At 30.2% G+C, this 22,072-nt stretch overlaps 1 protein-coding gene across 2 annotated transcripts in view; it reads left to right on the top strand.

Annotated features, from left to right (window-relative positions):
• Window positions 1-22,072, top strand: part of LOC123271792 (teneurin-a) — a 397,455-nt gene that overhangs the window by 76,645 nt on the left and 298,738 nt on the right. The window lies entirely within an intron of this gene.

Genomic DNA, 22,072 nt, shown 5'->3' with positions numbered 1-22,072 from the left:
ACCACCTATCGGATTTTTTGAGAACTAAATTAGTTTTTTTTGTCGTGCCTAATTTATAAAGCTTTTTATCTACATCAAAAATCGCTAATCCGGCAGAACTTACGTGCTTTAGAGCCACGGTTTCATAGAGGTGATGTTCGACAGGACTATTTAGTTTTACCTAGCTGTCGCACGACGAAATATGATAAATCATTTGTCGTTTCGGCGATCAGAGTTTGGAACGGACTACCAGTGCAATGTACGTCGGCGCTGACGTTTGTGGAATTTCGCAGATTAACCTACGAGTACTTTTTAAGTGTAGATAGATCATAAGCTACTGTGCAATTGATACTTAATATTTGATATCTGAGATTATTTATGTTTATATTTATATTGTACTAAGAATTTGATATTTTATTTTTCGCACTATTATGTTGTTTCACTATATTACATTAAGTTTTTGTTAAATGCAATTTGCAATGTGGTTGAGTGATTTACGTTGATTTAACTGTTCAAACATAATTCGGACTTTAATAACATATTTAAATTTTCTATTTTTTATTTTTACATCTATTTTTCTTCTGATTGTTTTCATAAAATGCTATACTATGTATTGTTTTTGTATGGACGGCTGCAAGAAGTTTCGACTTCATGGTCGATGAATAAAGAAATAATAATAATTAATTTAATAAAAAAATTATTTATGGGCATATATGACTATATTAGGCTCCATATAGGCTTCTTAGGCAATATGGTTTTCATTCTTATATGGTTATATTAAGCCAGATATAGCATTTAAAAAATTTTTTTTGTCAACTAATGTGGTAATTTTGTAGATTTTTATAGTCCATATCTACCGGTGTTTTTTGCAAATTAATACAACCGTGTGACGTTAATGAAACTCGGATAATTAAACTTGGGGATGACATAAGTGTTGCCTCGTGTTAATGTTACCCCGAGCGTATAATTACCGGATGAAATAAAGATATCTCGGCTATTTTCATAATATTTCCCCGGTACAGCGTTATCATCATTCTGGGCTTTGTACTATCCGAGCAGAGCTGTAGATAAAATTCAGATAGATTTATTACCATGCATATTTATAAAGAGCTTATGTGCTTTTGAATCACTAAATGCATAAAACTATTTTTTCTTTTTTCTTTCATTCTTCCGATGGGTATTAAATCGACTATATATAGACTGATTATGTTTTATAATACTCTTAGTTATTATTATTATTATAAATATAAATATTATCGATTTTTGTTTATTGAAAAAACCACCCAATATTTATTTTCATTCAATTTTATTTATTAAAATAATTTTTTTTTCATTTTTTATAATTTAAAGATTCATCCGAGAATCTGAAGGGTTGTTCTTGTCGATGTAAAACGATAATGACATACCGTAGTGGTTGCCTCGGAGTATTAAATGGGCTTTAGCCATTATATCAAACGCTCGGAAACTGTAAGACCATTTAAACCACGCTCGGAAAGTGAATAAATATGATATTAGGCGTGTGTTTTATCCAAAACTCGGTTGTTCTCGCACTCAAGACGCTTAAAAGTACACTTTAAATTATATGTACACCCTCTCGCTATAAAACAGAGTTTTAATTTCGGTAAAAAACTACCAAAGAAACTCGTGCTCTTGCATTAATTACCTTGATTATATTATACTTTAATTACTCGCCGAATCTATAATATTTTTCGGTACATGTATATTTATTTAAGCACGATAAAACAAAAAAAACGTGTTTACACAGTGATAAAAATAATGAATATTTATTCGGTTAGAATATACTCTGTAAATGTTTAATCAGTATAAGTAAATAAACGTCAAATATATATTATATAAATACATGTATTCGGGCACCCGTTATTTCGGTTCTTGTATCTCCTAATAGACAAGAAATAAATTATCTCAGCAACGGTTTCTGTTATTTGATGCAGTAAAACCACCCAGTACGCTGTGCTCCTCTTGATCGTCTACATAACTTTCATGAGGATCGCATGGTAATATTGCCGCTGCATAAATATTTACTTCACTTTTCTCAGACAGAATTATTATGTGTATTTTACAAAATATATTATATTATATTCCATTTCGGTATTTGTTAATGGTTTTTCAAATTTATTTCATTCATGTCCATCCTTGCTAAATTTTTTATTATAATTGGCTACATTAATTATAATAAAAATATAATTTTCATTTTAAAACTAAATACAAAAAAATTAACTGTCTGATAGCGAGAAAATTGAACGACCATGCGCCACCTGTCAGATTTTTGAGAACTAACTTTAATAAAAAATTTAAAAGGACACATTGAGTCATATAAACTCTAAAAAAAATTTAGAAGTAATTACAAAATAATTAACTGTCCAATAGCGAGAAAACTGAGCGACCATGTGCCACCTGTTGGATTTTTTCAAAACTTCAACAAAAAAATTATATATAAATATATTAAGCCTTACAAAGCCATAAATGGCAAATTTTTATATTTAGAACTAATAAAAAAAAATATTAACTGTCCAATAGCGAGAAAATCGAGCGACCATGCGCCACCTCTTGGATTTTTTGAGAACTAACTTTAATAAAAAATTGTATTTGGACATATTAAGTAATATTAAGCCTTAGAAAGTCATATATGGCCTGATATACAAAAATTAGCTTATAAAAAAAAAAAAAAATAAATACTTATTAAAGCCTGTCTTGAGCTGTCACTCGTTAGTTAAGACCTCCAGTGACCACTTAACTGAAGCGTCACACATACGTCATTGTCCCAGTGTTCTGCGGTGGTAATTGTCATTTGATCCGGTATCCAGTCTCGGAGAAGGAGTGAGGATTGAGGATGGATGTAGCAGTGTGAAAGACGAGACTAGCAGTAGTCAGTGCAGTGAGATACTCTCTGCTGAGTGTCTGGTCCTTCTACTTGGCATCCATCATTTACAGACAATTGCCTCGGTCCAGGATGCACCACACGCTATCAACCCGAGGATGTCGTCGGCCATTCTCAGCATCCAGGGCACCTAATATCTGGCTCCAGTGCCTAATATCTAATATCTAATATCCAAATGCGTCACAAATGGTGCGCCGTGAGGATGAGGACAGAATGATGAAGCTTTCTCGCCGAATCTCCAGGCTAGATTCTACAATCCAGATTCTGGATGCTAGACAGCTCAATATCGAGTCTCTGCATGATTTATGTAGGCTTTGGATTATTCACCGGGGATTTTACACTTGTTCGCTGCTCTTCTCTCGTAATTTAATCTTAGTTGCTGACACACTTATTTATTTATTAATTCGCGGATTAAATATTCCTGGGACGATTAACGCTGACTGGTTAAATTAATTATCTTGATGTAAAATATAGATCTTTATTTTTAGCAAATAAAAATAATAATTTAATAATAAATTAAAAAAAATTTATTTTTGAATAATAAAACATCAAATTAAACCAAACAAAATCTACGAACCGAAGAATTAAATTAAATTGTTTGTTAATTGTGGATTCATGTGTACACTTGGGAACAAATTGAATTTAAGTATAGCTTATTTGATCATCACAAGGCAACCAACCAGAAACGATCGAGGATCGTCGATGTTTTACTAATATAATTATTCCGGCAATATCGGGTAAACTCCCCTTAATTTACTCCTATCCTTCGTTATCGTTCCAACTACTCCGAAAATAGATAAATAAAACAGTTTATTATTCTTTGACAACAATATCGAAAAATAGGCGACAAATTGGACGCTCAGGATAAATAGAGCTAGTTGATATTGCGGCTAATGAGCCAGCATGGTCTCAAGTGAGCTTTCGCAAATAGGGGGCCGGGTCCTAAGTGTATAGATACAAACATATTATATATTATATGATATATATGCTGTGTGTATGGCGGACGGATTCAGCCGGGATATCTACGCCCACACACCCGTGATGCACTAAGACGGGTCTGTACGTGGGGATTCGAGATATTGGGGACAGGATAGACTGTTAGACTGTTAGACAGGGCTTATCTGTATATATTAGGATCTATATTGTAGAACACCGTGTCGGTATTGACAAACATCTTCATTAGCTGTTCCCTCAGCGGCAATCGCTTACCAACGGGCTTTTATACGCCCTCACACGTTCCTATCCTCGATTTACTGCCGCTTATTCTCTAGTTGGGTATTTATTCTAGGATATTATTATTATTTGGTATTTTAATTTTTATTTATCTGAAAATTAAATTTAATAATTAATAAAATTTTTAATAATTAAAAAAAATTATTATTTATTTAAAAACTAAATTTTACAAACTAATTTGTTAATTTTTTTATTAAAAAGTTTAATTTAATAATTAAATAAAATTTTTAATAATTGAAAAATTGAATTTAAAAAGTTTATTTATTATTTTTTTATTTAAAAATTGAATTTTATAATTAATAAAATTATTATTTATTGTAAAAAATAAATTTTATTAATAAATTGATTAATTTTCAATAAAAATTAAAATTTTATAACTAATAAAATTTTTAACAATAAAAAAAATTGATTTTATAATTAAAAAAATTATTATTCATTAAAAAATTAAATTTTACAAACTGATTTGTTAATTTTTTATTAAAAAGTTTAACTTAATAATTAAATAAAATTTTTAATAATTAAAAAATTGAATTTAAAAAGTTTATTTATTATTTTTTTAATTAAAAATTAAATTTAGTTATCATTAAAATTATTTTTTATCAAAAAGTTTGATTTAATAATTAAATAAAATTTTTAATAATTAAAAAATTGAATTTTAAATGTTTATTTATTATTTTTTTTATTTATGAATTTTATGATTAATAAAATTACTGTTTATTGAAAAAATTAATTTTAATAAATTAATTCATTAATTCTTTATTAAAAATTATAATTTATTAATTAATAACATTTTTTACTTATTAAAAAATTTAATATTAAAATAAAATTTATTATTTTACCATTTAGAAATTAAATTTAATAATTATTATTAATTAAAAAATTAAATTTATTATTTTTCCACTTAAAAATAAAATTAAATCTATTACTCGCAATTCCTTAAAAAATTAATACCCCACATAAAACTCTAAAAGCTAAATTGGGTAAAAGGGTATATTAATCAGACTATCTTAATTATTTAGTAAAACAAATTACGAAGCTAATTTACCGGAAAAGAAAGTGGATTATTTTTATAGCTGGGTACTTTGGGTTCCGATAAAGCCTTACGTCTAGAGTTTTGTAGTTGAAACCGAGACTCGGCCGGCAGTGTATACCTGTATATACTTTCCTGTATACGGTGACTATCATCAATTTTAAAGTTACGCAAGTAAAGTTTATTTGAGTGAGGGGTGGGCGAATAGTTTGGGGACAAAAACGAAGCACTACAGTCGGTTGAAAGACGAAGAGAGAGAGAAAGACTATTGTGAAGTTGTTGAACCCCGTTCTCCAAAGCGGGTTAGGATGTTGCATCACAACGTGCCCGGACTTGGACGCAAGGAAATCGAGCTGAGGAGGAGGAGGAGGAGAAGGAGGAGGAGGCCAGCCTCGGATGAGTTGAGATACTGGGACTCGTTGGAATGAGAGGACACTTGCCTTCTTCTCTCCCTCCTTCTCCATCTGGGACAGGGTTATGTCTCATGCATAGTTGGCTGCACCGGGGATGTACCTACAGACCATTCGAATGAAAGTTCTCCAGAGCTATTAAGCTGTCTGAGCTTTAGGGTTCGCAAAAACTACGCTGGGAAATGGTCAGTTACCTTTAAAATTCTCTGATAACTCTCTTTCTCCCTTTTAGTCTTATTCTCGGTACTTTTACTTTTATTTTTTACCCTCCAGCTAGTTTTACTTGTTCTTAATTTTCCTGATAAGTAATTGATTTTTTTTTACGGCTGAAGATAAATTTTTTTTTTAGATTGAAATGAAATTTTTATATTAATAAAATAAAATTTATTATTATTATTAAATAAAAAATGTTTCAAATTTATGGAGTATTTTTATTAATTTTTTTAATTAATTGATAGTTAGAAAAAAATTTTTTTTAAATTAATAATTATTTTAAAAATACATAATTAAGAAATGACCTTGTATCTTGTGAACTATTGACATCTTTAAAGATATAAGCTCATCTCGATGTTACACTCATCAAGGGCTTTCATTTGAGTACCCACATGCATTTTTATATATTTTCCATACATACATACATATATATATATATGAAAAATTGATGTGGGTACTCAAATGAAAGGTCTCGATGAGTGTAACATCGTGATGAGCTTATATCTTTAAAAATATCAATAATTCACAAGATACTAGGTCATTTCTTAATTATTGACATTTTTAAAAATATAAGCTCATCCCGATGTTACACTCATCAAGAGCTTTCATTTGAGTACCCACATGCATTTTTATATATTTTTCATATATACATATATATATAATATATATAAATAAATAAAATATATGAAAAGTTGATGTGGGTACTCAAATGAAAGGTCTCGATGAGTATAATGTCGGGATGAGCTTATATCTTCAAAAATGTCAATAGTTCACAAGATACAAGGTCAATTCTTAATTATGTATCTAGAGATGAAGAATTTTTGAATGCAGCCTAAATATGACTATCGGTGAGAATAATTTGAAACATTGAAAAGACACAAATTAAATAAAGACTAAAAAAATCGATTTTATCATATGACTATCCTGGACACAAAATTTTCCTTATTCTCTTAATAATATAGATTATGATAATTATTAAATTTCATAATAGCAATAATTTACTATTTATAGTCATAACTCTATAAATATATTTATATTATTCAAAAGTTATGTAGTGATGTAATGATAAGAGAGTCCCAACAGAAATTTGTAAGTTCCCTTGACGGATTTGGTGACTATGTAGGTTCTCTGGATGATGGTACTGAGGGTCGCGACAGCTTGTTAGAGACCTGTCCCTGGAGACGACATGAAACCCGACTGACGACACACCTAGCGCGATTATTCAGACGTTGGGTCATCCAATTTGTATCAGCACAATGGGAAAGACGGACAAATACATCCCGGGAGAGATAGAGAGTCACTGACCCTCGAGCTTTTTTCACAGTCAGACTCCCATTATCGTTAACACTTTACAAGAGTTATTATCAGAGAAAAATATTTCCTATACAATTTTTTTTTCTTGGTCTTTTCTTGCACAGAGAATTGTTCTGGAGGAGAACAGATAGAGCATTACTATCTGTGCGGCAGTGGAATACGCGATTAAATATATTATGTGCTGTATGGATTGCAAAGTGCTCCTTGACCCGAGTGTTATGCAATTGTTACGTTTCCAATTTGAAATCACGGAGTATTGGAGTGTCCGATACTATTTTCCACTCAGTGTATTGCGCTATCGGTGAATCCGAATTTACATTCACGGGAGCTTTAATGTACCAATCGAATTGTTATTGCTGGGAAACTTGTCGTTTAATTTATCACTTAATATTCTGATCCTACTTCTAGCGCTATAACTCTAGGCTAATTTCTGCAAATACTCTTGTTTCGTTAATTATCTATTATACTCGTCTATTTTTTTCTTTTTTTTTAATAAATATCCTACTAATAATCAATACTAACAACCCTGCAGTCACTATGTGACTGCCGTGACTTGTGAACTATACATAAATAAAATTTTGCTCTATAAAATAATGACTTTTGTTAAATTACACCGTACTTTCTTAACTATTGACATTTATAAAGATATAAGCTCATCCCCATGTTACACTCATCAAGAGCTTTCATTTGAGTACCCACATGCATTTTTGATATATTTTTCATATATACATATATGTAATATACATAAATATATGATATATATGAAAAATTGATGTGGGTACTCAAATGAAAGGTCTTGATGAGTGTAACATCAGAATGTCGGGGTGAGCTTATTATCTTTAAAAATGTCAACAGTTCAGAAGATACAAGTCAGTTTCTTAATTATGTTAAATTGCACTGTACTTTCTTAACTATTGATGTTTTTAAAGATATAAGCTCATTCTGATGTTATACTCATCAAGAGCTTTCATTTGAGTACCCACATCAACTTTTCATATATTTTATATATTTATATATATTATATATATTTATATATGAAAAATATATAAAAATGCATGTGGGTATTCAAATGAAAGCTCTTGATGAATGTAACATCGGGATGAGCTTATATCTTTAAAAATCTCAATAGTTAAGAAAGTACAGTGCAATTTAACAAAATTCATTATTTAATAAAGCAAAATTTTATTTATTTATAGCTCACAAGTCACGGCAGTCACGTAGTGACTGTAAGGTTGCTAGTAACAACATTAATAATAATAATAACATTATAGATAAATTAAACAGTAATTATAACGATGGTTATCAAGAATATTAATTAAATGAATTCATATCCGTAATAATAAATCAAGGATGTACACGTGTCCAAGTAATAATAGATTGATTTTGACGTGTACATGAACATAACTATTTCTCTAGCCGTAGTTATACGGCGAATACTCGGGAAACCGCAGTGCCTTCAAACACCTCGATTCCAATCGCAAACCTCCAATCTATCACTGATTAGCGGTCGTACTTAATTAATTTCCCGCATATTTAATTAGTAAAAACTAATTAATAATAAAAATAACTAACTAAAAAATTCTTTCAAATTGGTATAAACAAAAGGAATTATAATTATAAATTTAAACGTTGATGAAAATTAGCTAGTTCGATGGGCTTGATAATTGAGGCGTATATTTTCCACCCGGATGATAAAGCGCCGAGCAATAATACTGTAATTAGCAGAGAGAAAGATAACCCAGCTTTGCTCTGCTCTGCTCTGCTCTGCTGAGAGCTCGCGGATGGAAGCAACTGATGCTTTTGATGCGACCCGTAAGACGACGCTCAAGGCGCCGTTCCTCGATGTTAATTTTGTGTAAACCGCCTCCAGCCAAGCCGCCTCCAACAACCACCCAGTCGATCATTCCGTTTTCCATCGCACAACCTCTGTCTCATTATTTTATTTTCTCTTAGCATTTTTTTTACTCTAAAAAAATACATCAATAATAAATAAAAATTTTTTTAATAAATATTTTTTTATATTAAAAAATGCATTTATTTTTCTCATAAAAAATCATCAATATTTATTATAATAATTTAAAATAACTTAAAAATTTAATGAAATAAAAAAAATGGGGATTTATACATATATAATATCCATTTGAAAGTTTTATCGGATTAATGCTCGGAAAAATATATATACAAAAGTGTATTATATACTAGCTATTGGTAGAGAGTTCTTATGGCAAGAGATAAGAGCTTCTACAACAGTATTTAACTTGTACACATTCTCGTAATGCCGGGACGAGCTTTGAGGCAGTGAGCCGGTGAAATAATCCACCGAGAATTATAAACTTTTGAGAATAGACGAAGAAAGAAGAAGAAGAAGAAGAAGAAGAGTCTGGAAGATTACGTGGAAAATAGTCCAAGCCGAGCTTAAATAATCGATCGTCGAATTTAAAAAGGTATCTGTTGCTAAACAGCGCTCGGTACACAACAGTTTATGCTCCAGTGGAAATGATACCAAAAAAGAGCAGGAGCAAGATGGTGAAACAAAAAAAAAAAAAAAAAAAATAGTGGAACGTCGTTGAGTGAAATTGCCGGAAATTATGGGAACTGAGTAAGGATACGAACTAGAGCGGAACTCGGGAGAAACGAATTGACGAACCGGGCGAGTGACCTCGAATCTATTACCTTCCAACATGATACAATTGTTCCAGCGAGTCTATAGATATAAAGAGTGACAACAAACAGTCGGAGAGCTTAACTCATTCCGAAATCGATAAATTGACATCAATATACGCAGTCATCGCAAATCTAATCCAAGGACACGTTTGTTCCTCGGGGAGACATTAATTACCCACCAATTTGCAGACCAATTTGCAAGTCCCATCCATTCTCCAGCTGGCCTATTCTTCATCTGGCGCCAAGAAATACTTCAATTTTATCCCGAAAATGCTCGGAAAGATCGATAGGTCGATAGGTCGATAGATCTAGCGGTGATAAGGATCCAAATGCGGAATATAATCGCTTGACCTGAATCAACGGTGAATGCTGATGCCACCTTCGGTTTAGTTGGAGCTACGGCATTCAACCAAAGGGAAACCTATTGACGGAGCACGTGCGATAAGGATAAATGACATCACTGTTTTCGGTCCATCGACTCCTGTGTTGGGATATTTTTGTGGATCGAAAGGAGAGGTGTTACGCTACTAACACTAGAAGGTATTTAGATTGCAAGCTCTGTTGAGTTGCCGACGTGCCAGATCGGAAAAAGAATACTGGAGCTGAATCCGTTGGTGCTTGATGCTACTCCAGTTATTTCAGGTGATTTATCGGTGCTATGCTGCTACGGGGAAATGTTCGTGCCCTAATTATCATTTTGGCGGGTTAGAAAAATTCTTTTCTTCCATTTTTGTAAATTTTCTATATAAAAACCATGAAAAAAAATTAAAAAATGATTTTTTGGATATAAAATAATTTTTTTTTGGCTTTAAAAAATGAAATTATTGTCTTAAATAATATTAAGTACCTTTTTAAATAGTAAAAAATTAATTTAGTAGATATCAGTAGCTTAAATAGGTAGCTCTAAGAGTGAAATTAAAAGAACCAGGTTCAATTCTCGGTCTAGGCTGTTTAAATAATTTTTTTTTATTAAATTAAAAAATTAGTTATTAAAAATAGGTCCTTAAATTGTGAATAAAAAATTATTTAAATATTTTAGAAAATTTTTATCTGACTGATTTAATTAAATTAACTAAGCCAATTTTTGTTAAATTTTTTAAAAATCTAAAAATTGTATAAGAATTTTATTTTTTTAAATTAAAATAAAATAATTCCTGTTAGAATACATTCAAAAAGAACTAGGTTCGATTCCTGGTCTGGGCTGTCTAAATAATTGTTTTTTATTAAATAAAAAAATTAGTTATTAAAAATAGGTCCTCAAATTGTGAATAAGAATTTATTTGAATATTTTAGAAAATTTTTATGACATTAATATTTAATTAAATTAACTAAGCGAATTTTTGTAAAATCTAAAAATTGTATGAGAATTTTTTTTTTTTAAATAAAAAACACAAAATTAAAATAAACTAATTCCTGTTAGAGTACATTCAAAAACTAGAGAAGTGTCACGTAGGGCAAATATTTGCGAATGATATTGAAAGTTACAGTGACAAAACAAAAAAAAATAAATACACATTGGCTGTCTATTTGTTCCGGTAGTAAAAAGCATGGAGGCCTGGTGGATGCATAAAGATGACCATTTGTCGGTGGTATATTCCCTGTCAAATAACATACGTCTCATGGATGGTAAAAATGGGTGAGAAACGCGCAACACCAGAGACTATTGATGTGTCCACAACATTTGCCATTCGGTTTTATTGGTTTTCTTCTATTCGCACACAGATACATTTATTATTGTGAAAATATACACATATAGATAGTTTTGCGCTGCAGAATGATAAGTATTTAGAAGCACGTAGCAAAATGATTGCACGTACGCCCAGAACACCAGTAGATTCCGTGGAGCTTTTGTTACCACGGTTGAATTTTCCGGAGTTCTTTCCCTAGCTGGCATTCCACCGAATACATTTTTGGATACACAATACAATCAGCGGTTACTAAAGCGTTCACGAAGAAAATATCGATGGAACCTAAAACCGGGTCCCGCAGAGCGAGCCGTTATTTCAATTTACGTGTCGTTTCCCGGAGAATTCTCGTCACGTCCTGCCGGGCTACGTCTGTCCGTTTCCCGTTGCGTTACAGGAGGACACCGAGCTCTCTAATGGAATTGCCTCCTCGAGGACACTGGGATAGACCCTCCCGTCGGCAGAAACGACACTCACTCTTCCAAATCACTTGAGATATCGCCTATTCCGCTCCCAAACTCGATTTTTTTAATTACTCTTATTGTTATTGATTAAATTCATCCAAGTCTAAAAAAAAAATTGTTTTTTTTTAATTAGAAATTTTTTGACTAAAAATTTGTCAAATTTATTAAAAAATTTTTAGCTTCACTCAAAATTATTAAATTAAAAATCATTTTTGGTTAATAAAATTTTTTTCAATATTAATTTTTAAAATTGTCAAAAAATTTTTTTTTAGTTAAAAATCATTTTTAAATTTAATAATTTTGAGTGAAGCTAAAAATATTTTTAAATAAATTTGACAAATTTTTAGTCAAAAAAAAATTTCTAATTAAAAAAACAAATTTTTGGGACTTTTCAAAAATTAATATTGAAAAAATTTTTTCAACCAAAAAATTTGTCAAATTAATTGAAATAATTTTTATATTATTAAAAATTGATTTTTTCAAATTCCATGCCTATTTTAAGAATAAAAAAAATTATTAAAATTACTTTCTCATATTAAAATGTTCTTAGTGTTAACTTCAGCGTAATAAGTAGCCGTAATTACTCTCCTAAGAAGTCGTCACCGACATTCTCAATAAAAGACCGAAAGAGAACCGCGAGAAGTGATACATCTCAATGGTAAATCAGCCTGAGGCGTCAACCAATCGATGCTTTGGTCGCTCCTCTTCCCATCCCTGTTTAACGCGTTGACCTAGTTTAAGATATAAATCTTGTTTTTCTGAGCTCTCCTCTTTGTCCCCAGGTATTATCAGTCGCCAATAATATAACATTACAAATCTTTCCTTTCTTCTTTATTCTTTCTTATTTCTTCTAGAAGAAACTTGTCCAATAACTGTACCTGATAGTTTCTCAATTCGATGTACACCGACTTTAGTACTAAGGGCTTTTGAACTCGCCCGAATCATAAAACATTATAACTTTTATCACGCGCTACTCGAATAAATATAAACTTTTCAATGATAAATAATTCATATTTTAACAACAGTGATTGCGATGAAAAATTTTTCTGACGATTTAAACAGGCTGCACAAATCACTTTTTTATTTTAAATTCATAACTAAAGTATGTTTTATTATTCAAAAATTAATGATAACTTTTTTCTAGAGATCACTTTTTAATAAATAATCTCAGCTCAAAAATATTTTTGCTTCTTAAAAGAGTCAAAAAGTGTATTTTTAATTTTTATATTAAACTCCTAAAAGTTGACTCATTAGCAGCGAGAAGATTCAGCGACCATGCGCCACCTGTTGGATTTTTTTCAAACTAACTTTTTTAAAAATTAATATATAGATATATCAAGTCATATATGACCTTATATATGAATATTTTTATTTTAGAACTAAAAACCTAAAAGTTATCTTTCTATAAGCGAGAAGATTTAGCGATAATGCGCCACCTGTCGGATTTTTTCAAAACTAACTTTGATAAAAAATTATATTCAGACTTTTTGGATCATATTAAGTCATAAATAGGTATATTAGGTCATACCAGGCCATATTACAAATTATTGAACGAGTGGGGTAACTTTTTCCACCCGATAGAATTGTAATAAACAATTCAAATAGAGAATCATTGGCCGTGTAAACAATAAACATCCAAAAATAATGACGTGCATATCAAATTCTGTAACAAAACAAAACAATAATGCCCTATGAAAGGGTAATGTTTGTGAATTTACGATCAATAAAACCCCGGGGTTGGTATCATTTCCTCTGTGTATGATAACAAAACATTGAAAAAATATGAATTGTTGTTGTGGTAACAATCGGTGTTCCGCGCAGGATTCAAGACTGAAAAGACCGAAACAAAGAAATAAGGTAGGACATGTAGTAGACGGGAGATAGGATATTGTCGTAGTGAAGCACTTGGGAGACAATCGGATGTATCAAGCACAAAAATAATTTGTTATCGTGCAGTGACATTGTAAATGGTGTCTCGGGTTCGCCTTGGGTCGTGTCACCGATAAATCAGGGCTTTGTTTCTAGTTGCGTCGAACCAGGCCAAGAGACGATCCAGCGATACCAGATATACTGAGACTGGACACGTCTTGAGAGCTTTTGTAAGCTCTTGTTCTCTTCCTCTTCCCGGCGGTTTAAGGGAACAGAACAAACAAACAGCTTAAACCACCGTTGGATCTTCACCACCTAGGGAATTCTGACCGTGAGGAAACGAAACAGGCGCCCCAAGACGTTTCGTAACCATATATCACCTGGTAGCTCACTCTGACCAGACACTCCACTGAATTACGTCCTTTCAAGTCGCTGCGAAACGCACCAAACAATTGCCCACTTTTCTCTTCGCCCGTCTAACAGGATAATGCACCCGAGAATGTTCAGACATTCTTTCTTCAGCCGTGACATCATTCTTAGATTCCGAGTTCTAAGTCTGCAATGAAAAATAGTTTCTCTCTTGAATCACAATCAAGTTAGTACAATTTTTGATAAATGCTGGGTCCAAATATGCTTTTAGTAACCTTTTAGGTCATATATGGGCGTATTAGGTCATATTAAAAATTTTGTATGGCCATATCTGACCTATTAGGTCATTTATAGACATATGAAATCATATCTGACCATATTAGATCTTATATAGACATAAATAGCCATATAAAGACAAGAATAAAATTATATAAAGTCAGATATGACCATATAATATCAGGTCTGACCATATAAAATCATATTTGGCCATAAAAGAACCTATAAAAAATAATTCATGGATAAATAAGGCTATACTAGACCAGATATGATCATGTAATATCATATAAGGTTAGATATAACCATATAAGACCACAAAAAGTCACATAAAAGCATATTAAACTATATGTAGTAGTAGACGTATCAGAAAATATAAAAAATGATATATGGAAATACTAGACCATATTTGGTCAGATATGATCATATAAGGCCAAAAATGAACATATGAGACCATATAAGGTCACATATGAATATATAAGATCATGTGTGGACTTGTAAAAAATAATATATGGGCTTGATATCATATCAAACCAGATATGGACATATAAGGCCAGTTATGAACATATTAAAATTTTTTTAATGGACATATCAATTGATAAAAGAATTTTTTTACAAATGGACAATAGCATTAAATCAGAATATTATAATTTTAGGCATAAAATACTAAGATTAGTAGAATAAACGGAGTTTCGTTGGGTTTTAATGGGTTTACAAGATGAAGAAGTACATAAACGGCTTGGAAAACGGTGAGAGGCTGGCTCTGGTACGGAAAGTACGATGATGTTGCTGGAGCCGGATGAGAGTGAAGCATTAAAAAGAGAGAAAAAAACATAAAAGTTAAAGGGTAAACGTTAACTTGGAAATTTTCTGGGTCTCGGAAAGCCAAGAACGGAGAATTCGAGCTCTTTGGTACATCAAGATGCAGCTCAAGGGAGTGATAGTGAAGCTGCTGGGTCATACATATTGACCCAAGACTTGACTCTGACTCGATGGTAAATAAACGGCTGATAAAACTTCCTCTTGAACTTGTTAAATTCAAGTTAATGCCTGTCTAAATTTATATTAAAAACCTCTTTGCTCCTATTGTTTTAAAGATGAAAGACTGGAGATCAATTTTTTTAGAGAAACACTGCTTGATCCGGCAACTTTTATTTAGGTCAACTTTTTATTTTTATTTTTATTTTTATTATACCGTCAGCTTGATATTTTTTTTAAATCTATGAATTTTTAATTTACATTCTTTTGTGTCTTGCCCTGTAATATAATTACAAATTATAATTTAGTAGATATTTATATGTATATATATATATGAGAGTGTTAAAGAGTTTAAGAGGGCTTACTTTAATTAAATCGATGCTTTGCTGAGAATGCAAATGAACCGTTTTAAAGAGTTTGCTGTTTACTATTTTAGATCTTTTTTATATTTTGTCATCTCAATGCAGATGAGGCTCACTCGCTTTAACGACGCCAACGATTGCCGCTATTTTTGTTTAAGTGTCGATTGTCATGTAGGCGAGCTTTTATCATTGCAATAAATATAAATTAAATTGTTTTCACAAAATGAATAAATTTTTTATCAATAATAATCTGAAAAATATTGAAGCAATTATAAGCGATGTAGTTTTATTATTCATGTCTTGGAGAGCGAAAAAAAATTTTAATTGTAATTAAAGGCATTAATAATTCATACGAATTTATTTCACCATCCGATATTGGGTATCGAGTACTCACTTTTAAATGTAATAATTTATACTCGATTGTGGTTTTAATGAGAAGTTGAGCTGAAAATTTATTGGATTTACGGTTAGTGATCAAATTAACAGATTGTACCATCATCTACTCTATACTGTGATTATATCGTCATAATTTACCAATAATTTCTTTATTTTTTTTTTTAACTTTTCTCAATAGTTGTGTGAAAAAAATTAATAAATCAAATAATCAATGATTGCATTATTGCAGAGTTTATGAATATGTTTAAAAATTAATTGTCGATTATTGGTCGATGATTTTTTTATTATCTTCAATTCGATATTTTTTAAATGTAAAAAAAAATTATTCAATATCATAATATATCCCAATATGTTTTGTTAAAGCTTAATAAGATCTATTATGGTCAAATATAATTTTTTATGAAAGTTAGTTCCAAAAAAATCCAACAGGTGGCGTTTTGTCGCTTAATTTTCTCACTATTAAAGAGTTAACTTTAAGAAATTTAGTTTTGAAACAAAAATTTTTTTTTTACTCTCTTTATAAGCTTACCTGACATTGATTTTTAGTTCAATCATTAACTAAATTAACTTTTATCTCACATAAAATGACGATTTAAATTTATACATTCTTTAAATTGATAAAAATTCAAAATAAAAATAAAAATTAACCTTGAAATTGGCTTTAAAAAATATTTCCACGATACGAATATATCATGCATGCATAAATTTGATTAAGTACAAGCATAAAATACTAATCCAAATTCGCGATAGAGTTTCGGTGGATTAAAAACTATTCAATCAGACGGGCTTGTTCCATGACCGAGTTACAAACCCGGCGTCTCAGCGGCAATCATGTCGGCTCAACACTTGATAGATGAATTCAATTCACGTTAAAGCGTCTCCCTATCCCCTATCTCCTATCTTACATCTCCTGTCTGCTATCTGGTATCTGTTATCTGGAGCCTTATCAAAAGACTCGCATTCACAAGCACACTCCTCGCGGAAGAAGTTAATGATCCTATTCTGTCATCAATCAATTTAATAATTTAAAAGTGACAACCTGAAAAGGAATACCGTAAAAATTTTCCCGATATTTTTGCTGTAAAGCTGATTATTATTGTTATTATCACTCGGTGGAACTTACAGCGGTCTTATCGGGGCTGTAAATTAAAGACCAGCTCACAGCGCAGTAATTTACTCGTAATAGAGTCCAGAGTCTCTACTGGTGGGACAGCGGTCACGTACGCACATAAGTTGTTAACTTATCACCGGGCATTAGATCTAACGTTGCAATCCGGGGCATATCGTAGGCTTCCAGCCCGCCTGCTCGGCTAATCTACCGGCCTATACATATCCATATGACGGCTATCCATATCGGCATTGTGTCTATCTGTCTCCAGCGAAAATGGGCGCTGTTAATCGCCAGCCAAATGCACTACGCTAAATTTTCTTAGCTGGTCGCAGTTAAGCCCGTACTTTGCATTGCTAATAATCTTGAATGAAATTATGCTATTTTATTTATGCGGTACTTGGCTCTTGATATTGATCCACATTAACTGTTTATTTTTTTTTTAATAGTAAATTAAATTTTATGAGTTAGAATATTTATTTTTCATCAAGAAACTAACTTAAATTAATTAATGTGTTGATTTTTATCCAGAAATTGAATTAAATTCAATTATTAATTAATTAATTAATTATTTATTAATTAATTGAATTAAATTCATTATTCAATGTGTTAATTTTATATCAATAAATTAATTTTAATGAATTAATGTGTTAATTTTTATTAGAAGATTATATTTATTTATTAAAAATAAATTTTTTATTTCCTGCTAAAAAAATCGGAAAATTATTGTCTTAACCCGTCTTGCAAGAATCGAGATTATAACTCTCGATAAATTTTTTTCTAATCATTGTTATATAACAATTCAATTGTTTTTGCATCCTCTAAAAGGTTCTAAGGCTACACCGTTGATTAGTTAATTATTTTTTAAAAAATTTAGAATTTTTAAATTTACATCCTCGCGTCCAGATGCCATATGATTCCAATAATCAATTTTATATAAATTTTTTTAATTCATTTATTTTCTATCCATAAAATTTTTTCATTACATTAATGAGTTAATTTTTATTAAAAACTCAAATTAAATTACCTAATGTGTTAATTTTCCTTGAAAAATTTTTTTTTTGTAAGTTAAAATATTAATTTTTGATGAAAATTTCACTTGGTTTTTTTTTTGCTAATTTTTCATCAAAAAAATTTTTTTTACAAACAAATATGTCAATTTTATTTAAAAATTGCCTTTACTATTTCAATGCATTAATTTTTCATTAAAAAAATTTAAATTTAATGACAAAAAACATTAATTTTTATCAAAAATTAAATTAAGCTTATCAGTACATTAATTTTTTATTAATAATTTAAATTTACTGATTAAAAATAATATTTTTCACCGAAAAATCCAATGTTACAATGTTTTTTAATAAAAAATCGATTCTCATATAAATAACACCTATTAAAAAAAATCAATGAAAAACCTTATTAAAAAGTTCAACCCCTTAACTTCACCCTGAAGTGAAGTATTATTAAAAAACCAACCATCAAAATGCTCAAAGCCGGCTGATTAAATTTGAATAGCCAACCGAGTATTCTTAACAAACCGCGAGCCGCAACTGTAGTAAAAAAGAATTTTAATGGTAGATTTAATGAAAAAATGAGAAACGTCCAATGATGTCTACAATGTATTCTGCGATTGTAGGCTCTAGTGACACATTTAAGCAACCAGGTCGTCGTCATTAGCCAGTCAGCGTCGGGCAGATAGCCGAGTGTGGGGGAGGGAAAGTGTGCGGATCGATTAAACAAATGCGCTTGACCCGACGATGATGATAATGAATGAAAATCTGCCGCTTCCTGATTCTCAAACAGTTTACCACTTTTCGCGGTTGGAAAATATGATTGATGTCAGATCAGAGGCTTCCCGGGTCGGGGATTGTTTGCCGACCCATCGACCCACTGCTTATAAATTCATTAGGGGTGTTAATCTAAATTTATAATTTTTTATTTATAATTCAGGGAAAGCATTAGGGAGACGCTAGATACATTCTCGGCGAGGCATAAAAAGTCCCCGGAATATATTTATATATGTGAGTGTAAAAGATGACAATGGTGAGGTTCTATCAGCGACCTCATTTTACTGGTTATAAAGTACGGAAAGCTGACAAACGTACACGACAACGTACTTGAGAATAGAAAGAGGGTTTATGCCAGAGGGAATAGGAAAGGACCTGGTGAGGTGAAGTCCGTTCCTGAGTTTCTCAGGAATAGTCCTTACTCACTGAGAAACGTTACGCCTGAAGATGAGGCTACAGCTGGAGCAAGAAAAAGAGGAGTACATTCAACATGCCGCCACCTTATTCTTATTCTCATTCTCATTCTTACTTCTACTCTTACTCTTACTTGTTATCTTTATTGAGGGAAACAACTTTACAACAGGTGATCCTTAGTTTATTTTTCTTTTTAAAACTCTCCGGAGACTCTATTTTAACTTATTTTCCGACAAGCTGATACTAAATATTACCAACTTTTCTTGGAAAGTCACCGCGAATTAATACGGATGAAGAACTCACACCTGCTAAGCTCATTTTATCAGTTTTGTGTAAATAAAGTTTTATTTTAACATTTTTCTTTATAATTGGCTTTAAAAAAATTAAGAATGATTTTTTAATTTAGTTTAAATACTTCAAAAATTTTTAAAAAGTAGTTTTAAATCAATAAAATATTTAATTTAATTAAAAAAAAAAAATCAATTTTAAAAAACTAAAATTAATTTATAAAATTATGGTTTTGATTCAGAAAAATTTTTTTTTAATTAAATTTCATATTTTCTCAATATATGGAATCTAAAAAAGCCATTTGTAATTTTTTGACCGGTTAATTTCAAAAAATTCCAGCAGATGGCGCATAGTCGCAGAATCTCACTACTAAAGATTTAATTTTTAAGTTTTTAAATATAAAACTGAAATTATTATTAGAATCTTTTAAACAGCCTATTTATCATTAATTTAAGTATAATTTAATATAAAAATTATGTTCTTGGTTCAGAAAAAATTTTTTTAAATTAAATTTCATATTTTTCCAATATATGGAGTCTAAAAAAGCCATTTTTAATTTTTTAGCCAGTTATTTTCTGAAAATTCCAACAGGTGGCGCATAGTCGCAGAATCTTCTCGCTATTAAAGAGTTAATTTCTAAGTTTTTTAATCTAAAATTAAAATTATTATTAGAATCTTTTAAAAAGCTTATTGATCATCAATTTTGAGTGTAATTTAACGTAAAAATTAACAATACAAAATTAATTACAACTAAATAAAATTAATATTGATTTAACAAAAAAATTAAATTTTTTAAAGTCATAATTTTGATTTAATAATTTTTTTTTTCACATTAAATTTCATATTTTTTGAGTATATATAACGTAACAAAGCAATACTTAATTTTTTAACTATTTAGTTTTGGAAAATTCCAACAGGTGGCGCATAGTTGCTAAATCTTCTCACTGTAAGAGATTTGATTTCTAAGTATTTAAATTAAAAATACAAATTTTTATAAGACTCTCTTTAAAAGGTTATTTATTATTTATTAAACGTATAAATTAATAATAAAAGATAAATTACAACTAAATTGAATAGAAATTGATTCTAAAACATTCGAAAAAAAATAACAAGTGGACTAGTATCCATAATTCAAAAGTAATGACACAATTAAGCCATAGGCAAACACTAGATCAAAACGAAGCCGCGGCTTTGTTTCAACAATAGTTACCGACAATTAAATTATAACCATTATTATCTCGGCTGTAGCAAGTAAAGGACAATGATTACTTTCGGAACAAACTGCCCGGCCTACAAATACGATCCTACCTTCCCTTTCTCTTTGCTCAGTCCAATATTTAACAAACTCAATACTCGATACTCAGCAATTCCGTCGTTAGAACGCTCATACGCCCACACATGCGCTGTTATTGCAATAACACTCGTACATGTTATGTGTACAGTCATCGAGTTCTGGGAAAATTCCATTGGGTTCCTTTATTTACCCAATCATCACGAGCCTTTCAATCGATTTTATTATTCCCGTCCCAAAGGAAATTAGTCGGCATGCCGAGTTGACCTTATTCATCCTATCCGTGCTCCGGCGCACTCTGTTATCCTTTCATGTGTTAATTCAATTTAACATATGTCTTTCTCTATTGTGTATTATTCATTTATTTCGTTTCATGCAAACAAATGCAAGCAATCTCTTTAATTATGCTCCTGCGTTGTTCGTGCTGTCAAAAATTAAGTAGTTTTATTTTTTTAATCACTTACAGTTTATATTTTTAAGCTTTGAGTCTTGAATTTTTACGATCAAGCTTTAGACCTTTGAAATTTCTTAACTTTTCAAGCTCAAACTTTTCAACTTTCAAACTTAAGATTTAAACGTTGACTTTTCTCAACTTTTAGTGCGTCAGTTTCCTTTATTTCAAAACAAACTTATTGATATTTTGTAAATTTTTTTCGTAATTTTTTTATTTATTGCTTTTATTTAATCCTTTATTTAAATGTAATAAAAAATTTAATTATACCAAAAAAATCAGGTTTAAAAATTTTCTAGTTCTTGTATTTTAGAATAAAACTTTAAACAATTTTTTATTCAAATTTTTATGTTATAAATTCAATTTTAAATTATTAATTTTTTAAAATTACTTATAAAAAATTTTTTTTTTACAATAAAAATTATTTTCTTATTCTTATTCTAATTTTCGTACTTTAAAATAAAACTGCAAGTATCTTAAAATAATTTATTACTTATTAAAATATATTTTAAATAATTTTTTATTCAAATTTTTATGTTACAAATTCAATTTTAAATAATTAGCTTTTTAAAAATTACTTATAAAAAATTTTTTTTAC

Source organism: Cotesia glomerata, linkage group LG9 (genome assembly GCF_020080835.1).
Source record: "Cotesia glomerata isolate CgM1 linkage group LG9, MPM_Cglom_v2.3, whole genome shotgun sequence".
Classification (NCBI taxonomy): domain Eukaryota; kingdom Metazoa; phylum Arthropoda; class Insecta; order Hymenoptera; family Braconidae; genus Cotesia; species Cotesia glomerata.
This window is presented reverse-complemented; position numbering and strand designations above follow the sequence as displayed.